Source organism: Medicago sativa, chromosome 2 (genome assembly GCF_051527215.1).
Source record: "Medicago sativa cultivar Bolivia chromosome 2, Bolivia_mono, whole genome shotgun sequence".
Lineage (NCBI taxonomy): Eukaryota > Viridiplantae > Streptophyta > Magnoliopsida > Fabales > Fabaceae > Medicago > Medicago sativa.
In genome coordinates this window covers 84,046,249-84,058,438 of record NC_140750.1, presented here as the reverse complement: position 1 = coordinate 84,058,438, position 12,190 = coordinate 84,046,249, and positions in this window count along the sequence as shown.

Below are 12,190 nucleotides of genomic sequence, written 5' to 3'. Positions count from 1 at the left end.
TCGTTGGAAAGGTAAACAACATAACTACGACTTCCATGGGATATTTTTGCATTCTCTAAAAATTCGGCCAAAACGGAGGTTAAGAAAATCTCCTCGTTAATTTAGGACATTACTCGTTTTCGACCCTTTTTTACTAGGAAGGCCATAATGTGGCCGATTTGCATTGAATCTTAGCATGTGACAATTCGTTGGATAGATAAACAACATAACTACGACTTCCATGGGATATTTTCGCATTCTCTAAAAATTAGGCCAAAATGGAGGTTAAGAAAATCTCCTCGTTAATTTAGGACATAACTCGTTTTCAACCCATTTTTAGTAGGAAGGCCATAATGTGGCCGATTTGCATTGAATCTTAGCGTGTGACAATTCGTTTGATAGATAAACAACATAACTACGACTTCCATGGGATATTTTTGCATTCTCTAAAAATTCGGCCAAAATGGAGGTTAAGAAAATCTCCTCGTTAATTTAGGACATTACTCGTTTTCGACCCATTTTTACTAGGAAGGCCATAAAGTGGCCGATTTGTATTGAATCTTAGCGTGTGACAATTCGTTGGATAGGTAAACAACATAGCTACGACTTCCATGGGATATTTTTGCATTCTCTAAAAATTCGGCCAAAATGGAGGTTAAGAAAATCTCCTCGTTAATTTAGTACATTACTCGTTTTCGACCCATTTTTACTAGGAAGGCCATAAAGTGGCCGATTTGTATTGAATCTTAGCATGTGACAATTCGTTGGAAAGGTAAACAACATAACTACGACTTCCATGGGATATTTTTGCATTCTCTAAAAATTCGGCCAAAACGGAGGTTAAGAAAATCTCCTCGTTAATTTAGGACATTACTCGTTTTCGACCCTTTTTTAGTAGGAAGGCCATAATGTGGCCGATTTGCATTGAATCTTAGCGTGTGACAATTCGTTGGATAGATAAACAACATAACTACGACTTCCATGGGATATTTTTGCATTCTCTAAAAATTCGGCCAAAATGGAGGTTAAGAAAATCTCCTCGTTAATTTAGGACATTACTCGTTTTCGACCCATTTTTACTAGGTAGGCCATAAAGTGGCCGATTTGTATTGAATCTTAGCAAGTGACAATTCGTTGGATAGGTAAACAACATAACTACGTCTTCCATGGGATATTTTTGCATTCTCTAAAAATTCGGCCAAAACGGAGGTTAAGAAAATCTCCTCGTTAATTTAGGACATTACTCGTTTTCGACCCTTTTTTAGTAGGAAGGCCATAATGTGGCCGATTTGCATTGAATCTTAGCGTGTGACAATTCGTTGGATAGGTAAACAACATAACTACGACTTCCATGTGATATTTTTGCATTCTCTAAAAATTCGGCCAAAATGGAGGTTAAGAAAATCTCCTCGTTAATTTAGGACATTACTCGTTTTCGACCCATTTTTACTAGGAAGGCCATAAAGTGGCCGATTTGTATTGAATCTTAGCAAGTGACAATTCGTTGGATAGGTAAACAACATAACTACGTCTTCCATGGGATATTTTTGCATTCTCTAAAAATTCGGCCAAAACGGAGGTTAAGAAAATCTCCTCGTTAATTTAGGACATTACTCGTTTTCGACCCATTTTTACTAGGAAGGCCATAAAGTGGCCGATTTGTATTGAATCTTAGCATGTGACAATTTGTTGGATAGGTAAACAACATAACTACGTCTTCCATGGGATATTTTTGCATTCTCTAAAAATTCGGCCAAAACGGAGGTTAAGAAAATCTCCTCGTTAATTTAGGACATTACTCGTTTTCGACCCTTTTTTAGTAGGAAGGCCATAATGTGGCCGATTTGCATTGAATCTTAGCGTGCGACAATTCGTTGGATAGGTAAACAACATAACTACGACTTCCATGGGATATTTTTGCATTCTCTAAAAATTCGGCCAAAATGGAGGTTAAGAAAATCTCCTCGTTAATTTAGGACATTACTCGTTTTCGACCCATTTTTACTAGGAAGGCCATAAAGTGGCCGATTTGTATTGAATCTTAGCATGTGACAATTCGTTGGAAAGGTAAACAACATAACTACGACTTCCATGGGATATTTTTGCATTCTCTAAAAATTCGGCCAAAACGGAGGTTAAGAAAATCTCCTCGTTAATTTAGGACATTACTCGTTTTCGACCCTTTTTTACTAGGAAGGCCATAATGTGGCCGATTTGCATTGAATCTTAGCATGTGACAATTCGTTGGATAGATAAACAACATAACTACGACTTCCATGGGATATTTTCGCATTCTCTAAAAATTAGGCCAAAATGGAGGTTAAGAAAATCTCCTCGTTAATTTAGGACATAACTCGTTTTCAACCCATTTTTAGTAGGAAGGCCATAATGTGGCCGATTTGCATTGAATCTTAGCGTGTGACAATTCGTTGGATAGATAAACAACATAACTACGACTTCCATGGGATATTTTTGCATTCTCTAAAAATTCGGCCAAAATGGAGGTTAAGAAAATCTCCTCGTTAATTTAGGACATTACTCGTTTTCGACCCATTTTTACTAGGAAGGCCATAAAGTGGCCGATTTGTATTGAATCTTAGCAAGTGACAATTCGTTGGATAGGTAAACAACATAACTACGTCTTCCATGGGATATTTTTGCATTCTCTAAAAATTCGGCCAAAACGGAGGTTAAGAAAATCTCCTCGTTAATTTAGGACATTACTCGTTTTCGACCCTTTTTTAGTAGGAAGGCCATAATGTGGCCGATTTGCATTGAATCTTAGCGTGTGACAATTCGTTGGATAGGTAAACAACATAACTACGACTTCCATGTGATTTTTTTGCATTCTCTAAAAATTCGGCCAAAATGGAGGTTAAGAAAATCTCCTCGTTAATTTAGGACATTACTCGTTTTCGACCCATTTTTACTAGGAAGGCCATAAAGTGGCCGATTTGTATTGAATCTTAGCATGTGACAATTCGTTGGATAGGTAAACAACATAGCTACGACTTCCATGGGATATTTTTGCATTCTCTAAAAATTCGGCCAAAATGGAGGTTAAGAAAATCTCCTCGTTAATTTAGGACATTACTCGTTTTCGACCCATTTTTACTAGGAAGGCCATAAAGTGGCCGATTTGTATTGAATCTTAGCATGTGACAATTTGTTGGATAGGTAAACAAGATAACTACGTCTTCCATGGAATATTTTTGCATTCTCTAAAAATTCGGCCAAAACGGAGGTTAAGAAAATCTCCTCGTTAATTTAGGACATTACTCATTTTCGACCTTTTTTAGTAGGAAGGCCATAATGTGGCCGATTTGCATTGAATCTTAGCGTGTGACAATTCGTTGGATAGGTAAACAACATAACTACGACTTCCATGGGATATTTTTGCATTCTCTAAAAATTCGGCCAAAATGGAGGTTAAGAAAATCTCCTCGTTAATTTAGGACATTACTCGTTTTCGACCCATTTTTACTAGGAAGGCCATAAAGTGGCCGATTTGTATTGAATCTTAGCATGTGACAATTCGTTGGAAAGGTAAACAACATAACTACGACTTCCATGGGATATTTTTGCATTCTCTAAAAATTCGGCCAAAACGGAGGTTAAGAAAATCTCCTCGTTAATTTAGGACATTACTCGTTTTCGACCCTTTTTTACTAGGAAGGCCATAATGTGGCCGATTTGCATTGAATCTTAGCATGTGACAATTCGTTGGATAGATAAACAACATAACTACGACTTCCATGGGATATTTTCGCATTCTCTAAAAATTCGGCCAAAATGGAGGTTAAGAAAATCTCCTCGTTAATTTAGGACATTACTCAATTTCGACCCATTTTTACTAGGAAGGCCATAAAGTGGCCGATTTGTATTGAATCTTAGCATGTGACAATTCGTTGGAAAGGTAAACAACATAACTACGACTTCCATGGGATATTTTTGCATTCTCTAAAAATTCGGCCAAAACGGAGGTTAAGAAAATCTCCTCGTTAATTTAGGACATTACTCGTTTTCGACCCTTTTTTACTAGGAAGGCCATAATGTGGCCGATTTGCATTGAATCTTAGCATGTGACAATTCGTTGGATAGATAAACAACATAACTACGACTTCCATGGGATATTTTCGCATTCTCTAAAAATTAGGCCAAAATGGAGGTTAAGAAAATCTCCTCGTTAATTTAGGACATAACTCGTTTTCAACCCATTTTTAGTAGGAAGGCCATAATGTGGCCGATTTGCATTGAATCTCAGCGTGTGACAATTCGTTGGATAGGTAAACAACATAACTACGACTTCCATGGGATATTTTTGCATTCTCTAAAAATTCGGCCAAAATGGAGGTTAAGAAAATCTCCTCGTTAATTTAGGACATTACTCGTTTTCGACCCATTTTTACTAGGAAGGCCATAAAGTGGCCGATTTGTATTGAATCTTAGCATGTGACAATTTGTTGGATAGGTAAACAACATAACTACGTCTTCCATGGGATATTTTTGCATTCTCTAAAAATTCGGCCAAAACGGAGGTTAAGAAAATCTCCTCGTTAATTTAGGACATTACTCGTATTCGACCCTTTTTTAGTAGGAAGGCCATAATGTGGCCGATTTGCATTGAATCTTAGCGTGTGACAATTCGTTGGATAGGTAAACAACATAACTACGACTTCCATGGGATATTTTTGCATTCTCTAAAAATTCGGCCAAAATGGAGGTTAAGAAAATCTCCTCGTTAATTTAGGACATTACTCGTTTTCGACCCATTTTTACTAGGAAGGCCATAAAGTGGCCGATTTGGATTGAATCTTAGCATGTGACAATTCGTTGGATAGGTAAACAACATAACTACGACTTCCATGGGATATTTTTGCATTCTCTAAAAATTCGGCCAAAACGGAGGTTAAGAAAATCTCCTCGTTAATTTAGGACATTACTCGTTTTCGACCCTTTTTTAGTAGGAAGGCCATAATGTGGCCGATTTGCATTGAATCTTAGCGTGTGACAATTCGTTGGATAGATAAACAACATAACTACGACTTCCATGGGATATTTTTGCATTCTCTAAAAATTCGGCCAAAATGGAGGTTAAGAAAATCTCCTCGTTAATTTAGGACATTACTCGTTTTTGACCCATTTTTACTAGGAAGGCCATAAAGTGGCCGATTTGTATTGAATCTTAGCAAGTGACAATTCGTTGGATAGGTAAACAACATAACTACGACTTCCATGGGATATTTTTGCATTCTCTAAAAATTCAGCCACAATGGAGGTTAAGAAAATCTCCTCGTTAATTTGGGACATTACTCGTTTTCGACCCTTTTTTAGTAGGAAGGCCATAATGTGGCCGATTTGCATTGAATCTTAGCGTGTGACAATTCGTTGGATAGGTAAACAACATAACTACGACTTCCATGGGATATTTTTGCATTCTCTAAAAATTCGGCCAAAATGGAGGTTAAGAAAATCTCCTCGTTAATTTAGGACATTACTCGTTTTTGACCCATTTTTACTAGGAAGGCCATAAAGTGGCCGATTTGTATTGAATCTTAGCATGTGACAATTCGTTGGATAGGTAAACAACATAACTACGTCTTCCATGGGATATTTTTGCATTCTCTAAAAATTCGGCCAAAACGGAGGTTAAGAAAATCTCCTCCTTAATTTAGGACATTACTCGTTTTCGACCCTTTTTTAGTAGGAAGGCCATAATGTGGCCGATTTGCATTGAATCTTAGCGTGTGACAATTCGTTGGATAGGTAAACAACATAACTACGACTTCCATGGGATATTTTTGCATTCTCTAAAAATTCGGCCAAAATGGAGGTTAAGAAAATCTCCTCGTTAATTTAGGACATTACTCGTTTTTGACCCATTTTTACTAGGAAGGCCATAAAGTGGCCGATTTGTATTGAATCTTAGCATGTGACAATTCGTTGGATAGGTAAACAACATAACTACGTCTTCCATGGGATATTTTTGCATTCTCTAAAAATTTGGCCAAAACGGAGGTTAAGAAAATCTCCTCGTTAATTTAGGACATTACTCGTTTTCGACCCTTTTTTACTAGGAAGGCCATAATGTGGCCGATTTGCATTGAATCTTAGCATGTGACAATTCGTTGGATAGATAAACAACATAACTACGACTTCCATGGGATATTTTCGCATTCTCTAAAAATTAGGCCAAAATGGAGGTTAAGAAAATCTCCTCGTTAATTTAGGACATAACTCGTTTTCAACCCATTTTTAGTAGGAAGGCCATAATGTGGCCGATTTGCATTGAATCTCAGCGTGTGACAATTCGTTGGATAGGTAAACAACATAACTACGACTTCCATGGGATATTTTTGCATTCTCTAAAAATTCGGCCAAAATGGAGGTTAAGAAAATCTCCTCGTTAATTTAGGACATTACTCGTTTTCGACCCATTTTTACTAGGAAGGCCATAAAGTGGCCGATTTGTATTGAATCTTAGCATGTGACAATTTGTTGGATAGGTAAACAACATAACTACGTCTTCCATGGGATATTTTTGCATTCTCTAAAAATTCGGCCAAAACGGAGGTTAAGAAAATCTCCTCGTTAATTTAGGACATTACTCGTTTTCGACCCTTTTTTAGTTGGAAGGCCATAATGTGGCCGATTTGCATTGAATCTTAGCGTGTGACAATTCGTTGGATAGGTAAACAACATAACTACGACTTCCATGGGATATTTTTGAATTCTCTAAAAATTCGGCCAAAATGGAGGTTAAGAAAATCTCCTCGTTAATTTAGGACATTACTCGTTTTCGACCCATTTTTACTAGGAAGGCCATAAAGTGGCCGATTTGTATTGAATCTTAGCAAGTGACAATTCGTTGGATAGGTAAACAACATAACTACGACTTCCATGGGATATTTTTGCATTCTCTAAAAATTCAGCCACAATGGAGGTTAAGAAAATCTCCTCGTTAATTTGGGACATTACTCGTTTTCGACCCTTTTTTAGTAGGAAGGCCATAATGTGGCCGATTTGCATTGAATCTTAGCGTGTGACAATTCGTTGGATAGGTAAACAACATAACTACGACTTCCATGGGATATTTTTGCATTCTCTAAAAATTCGGCCAAAATGGAGGTTAAGAAAATCTCCTCGTTAATTTAGGACATTACTCGTTTTTGACCCATTTTTACTAGGAAGGCCATAAAGTGGCCGATTTGTATTGAATCTTAGCATGTGACAATTCGTTGGATAGGTAAACAACATAACTACGTCTTCCATGGGATATTTTTGCATTCTCTAAAAATTCGGCCAAAACGGAGGTTAAGAAAATCTCCTCGTTAATTTAGGACATTACTCGTTTTCGACCCTTTTTTACTAGGAAGGCCATAATGTGGCCGATTTGCATTGAATCTTAGCATGTGACAATTCGTTGGATAGATAAACAACATAACTACGACTTCCATGGGATATTTTCGCATTCTCTAAAAATTAGGCCAAAATGGAGGTTAAGAAAATCTCCTCGTTAATTTAGGACATAACTCGTTTTCAACCCATTTTTAGTAGGAAGGCCATAATGTGGCCGATTTGCATTGAATCTCAGCGTGTGACAATTCGTTGGATACGTAAACAACATAACTACGACTTCCATGGGATATTTTTGCATTCTCTAAAAATTCGGCCAAAATGGAGGTTAAGAAAATCTCCTCGTTAATTTAGGACATTACTCGTTTTCGACCCTTTTTTAGTAGGAAGGCCATAATGTGGCCGATTTGCATTGAATCTTAGCGTGTGACAATTCGTTGGATAGGTAAACAACATAACTACGACTTCCATGGGATATTTTTGCATTCTCTAAAAATTCGGCCAAAATGGAGGTTAAGAAAATCTCCTCGTTAATTTAGGACATTACTCGTTTTCGACCCATTTTTACTAGGAAGGCCATAAAGTGGCCGATTTGGATTGAATCTTAGCATGTGACAATTCGTTGGATAGGTAAACAACATAACTACGACTTCCATGGGATATTTTTGCATTCTCTAAAAATTCGGCCGAAACGGAGGTTAAGAAAATCTCCTCGTTAATTTAGGACATTACTCGTTTTCGACCCATTTTTACTAGGAAGGCCATAAAGTGGCCGATTTGGATTGAATCTTAGCATGTGACAATTCGTTGGATAGGTAAACAACATAACTACGACTTCCATGGGATATTTTTGCATTCTCTAAAAATTCGGCCAAAACGGAGGTTAAGAAAATCTCCTCGTTAATTTAGGACATTACTCGTTTTCGACCCTTTTTTAGTAGGAAGGCCATAATGTGGCCGATTTGCATTGAATCTTAGCGTGTGACAATTCGTTGGATAGATAAACAACATAACTACGACTTCCATGGGATATTTTCGCATTCTCTAAAAATTAGGCCAAAATGGAGGTTAAGAAAATCTCCTCGTTAATTTAGGACATTACTCGTTTTCGACCCATTTTTACTAGGAGGGCCATAAAGTGGCCGATTTGTATTGAATCTTAGCAAGTGACAATTCGTTGGATAGGTAAACAACATAACTACGACTTCCATGGGATATTTTTGCATTCTCTAAAAATTCAGCCACAATGGAGGTTAAGAAAATCTCCTCGTTAATTTGGGACATTACTCGTTTTCGACCCTTTTTTAGTAGGAAGGCCATAATGTGGCCGATTTGCATTGAATCTTAGCGTGTGACAATTCGTTGGATAGGTAAACAACATAACTACGACTTCCATGGGATATTTTTGCATTCTCTAAAAATTCGGCCAAAATGGAGGTTAAGAAAATCTCCTCGTTAATTTAGGACATTACTCGTTTTCGACCCTTTTTTAGTAGGAAGGCCATAATGTGGCCGATTTGCATTGAATCTTAGCGTGTGACAATTCGTTGGATAGATAAACAACATAACTACGACTTCCATGGGATATTTTTGCATTCTCTAAAAATTCGGCCAAAATGGAGGTTAAGAAAATCTCCTCGTTAATTTAGGACATTACTCGTTTTCGACCCATTTTTACTAGGAAGGCCATAAAGTGGCCGATTTGTATTGAATCTTAGCAAGTGACAATTCGTTGGATAGGTAAACAACATAACTACGACTTCCATGGGATATTTTTGCATTCTCTAAAAATTCAGCCACAATGGAGGTTAAGAAAATCTCCTCGTTAATTTGGGACATTACTCGTTTTCGACCCTTTTTTAGTAGGAAGGCCATAATGTGGCCGATTTGCATTGAATCTTAGCGTGTGACAATTCGTTGGATAGGTAAACAACATAACTACGACTTCCATGGGATATTTTTGCATTCTCTAAAAATTCGGCCAAAATGGAGGTTAAGAAAATCTCCTCGTTAATTTAGGACATTACTCGTTTTCGACCCATTTTTACTAGGAAGGCCATAAAGTGGCCGATTTGGATTGAATCTTAGCATGTGACAATTCGTTGGATAGGTAAACAACATAACTACGACTTCCATGGGATATTTTTGCATTCTCTAAAAATTCGGCCAAAACGGAGGTTAAGAAAATCTCCTCGTTAATTTAGGACATTACTCGTTTTCGACCCTTTTTTAGTAGGAAGGCCATAATGTGGCCGATTTGCATTGAATCTTAGCGTGTGACAATTCGTTGGATAGATAAACAACATAACTACGACTTCCATGGGATATTTTCGCATTCTCTAAAAATTAGGCCAAAATGGAGGTTAAGAAAATCTCCTCGTTAATTTAGGACATAACTCGTTTTCAACCCATTTTTACTAGGAAGGCCATAATGTGGCCGATTTGCATTGAATCTCAGCGTGTGACAATTCGTTGGATAGGTAAACAACATAACTACGTCTTCCATGGGATATTTTTGCATTCTCTAAAAATTCGGCCAAAACGGAGGTTAAGAAAATCTCCTCGTTAATTTAGGACATTACTCGTTTTCGACCCTTTTTTAGTAGGAAGGCCATAATGTGGCCGATTTGCATTGAATCTTAGCGTGTGACAATTCGTTGGATAGGTAAACAACATAACTACGACTTCCATGGGATATTTTTGCATTCTCTAAAAATTCGGCCAAAACGGAGGTTAAGAAAATCTCCTCGTTAATTTAGGACATTACTCGTTTTCGACCCTTTTTTAGTAGGAAGGCCATAATGTGGCCGATTTGCATTGAATCTTAGCGTGTGACAATTCGTTGGATAGGTAAACAACATAACTACGACTTCCATGGGATATTTTTGCATTCTCTAAAAATTCGGCCAAAATGGAGGTTAAGAAAATCTCCTCGTTAATTTAGGACATTACTCGTTTTCGACCCATTTTTACTAGGAAGGCCATAAAGTGGCCGATTTGGATTGAATCTTAGCATGTGACAATTCGTTGGATAGGTAAACAACATAACTACGACTTCCATGGGATATTTTTGCATTCTCTAAAAATTCGGCCAAAACGGAGGTTAAGAAAATCTCCTCGTTAATTTAGGACATTACTCGTTTTCGACCCTTTTTTAGTAGGAAGGCCATAATGTGGCCGATTTGCATTGAATCTTAGCGTGTGACAATTCGTTGGATAGATAAACAACATAACTACGACTTCCATGGGATATTTTTGCATTCTCTAAAAATTCGGCCAAAATGGAGGTTAAGAAAATCTCCTCGTTAATTTAGGACATTACTCGTTTTTGACCCATTTTTACTAGGAAGGCCATAAAGTGGCCGATTTGTATTGAATCTTAGCAAGTGACAATTCGTTGGATAGGTAAACAACATAACTACGACTTCCATGGGATATTTTTGCATTCTCTAAAAATTCAGTCACAATGGAGGTTAAGAAAATCTCCTCGTTAATTTGGGACATTACTCGTTTTCGACCCTTTTTTAGTAGGAAGGCCATAATGTGGCCGATTTGCATTGAATCTTAGCGTGTGACAATTCGTTGGATAGGTAAACAACATAACTACGACTTCCATGGGATATTTTTGCATTCTCTAAAAATTCGGCCAAAATGGAGGTTAAGAAAATCTCCTCGTTAATTTAGGACATTACTCGTTTTTGACCCATTTTTACTAGGAAGGCCATAAAGTGGCCGATTTGTATTGAATCTTAGCATGTGACAATTCGTTGGATAGGTAAACAACATAACTACGTCTTCCATGGGATATTTTTGCATTCTCTAAAAATTCGGCCAAAACGGAGGTTAAGAAAATCTCCTCCTTAATTTAGGACATTACTCGTTTTCGACCCTTTTTTAGTAGGAAGGCCATAATGTGGCCGATTTGCATTGAATCTTAGCGTGTGACAATTCGTTGGATAGGTAAACAACATAACTACGACTTCCATGGGATATTTTTGCATTCTCTAAAAATTCGGCCAAAATGGAGGTTAAGAAAATCTCCTCGTTAATTTAGGACATTACTCGTTTTTGACCCATTTTTACTAGGAAGGCCATAAAGTGGCCGATTTGTATTGAATCTTAGCATGTGACAATTCGTTGGATAGGTAAACAACATAACTACGTCTTCCATGGGATATTTTTGCATTCTCTAAAAATTCGGCCAAAACGGAGGTTAAGAAAATCTCCTCGTTAATTTAGGACATTACTCGTTTTCGACCCTTTTTTAGTAGGAAGGCCATAATGTGGCCGATTTGCATTGAATCTTAGCGTGTGACAATTCGTTGGATAGGTAAACAACATAACTACGACTTCCATGGGATATTTTTGCATTCTCTAAAAATTCGGCCAAAACGGAGGTTAAGAAAATCTCCTCGTTAATTTAGGACATTACTCGTTTTCGACCCTTTTTTAGTAGGAAGGCCATAATGTGGCCGATTTGCATTGAATCTTAGCGTGTGACAATTCGTTGGATAGGTAAACAACATAACTACGACTTCCATGGGATATTTTTGCATTCTCTAAAAATTCGGCCAAAATGGAGGTTAAGAAAATCTCCTCGTTAATTTAGGACATTACTCGTTTTCGACCCATTTTTACTAGGAAGGCCATAAAGTGGCCGATTTGGATTGAATCTTAGCATGTGACAATTCGTTGGATAGGTAAACAACATAACTACGACTTCCATGGGATATTTTTGCATTCTCTAAAAATTCGGCCAAAACGGAGGTTAAGAAAATCTCCTCGTTAATTTAGGACATTACTCGTTTTCGACCCTTTTTTAGTAGGAAGGCCATAATGTGGCCGATTTGCATTG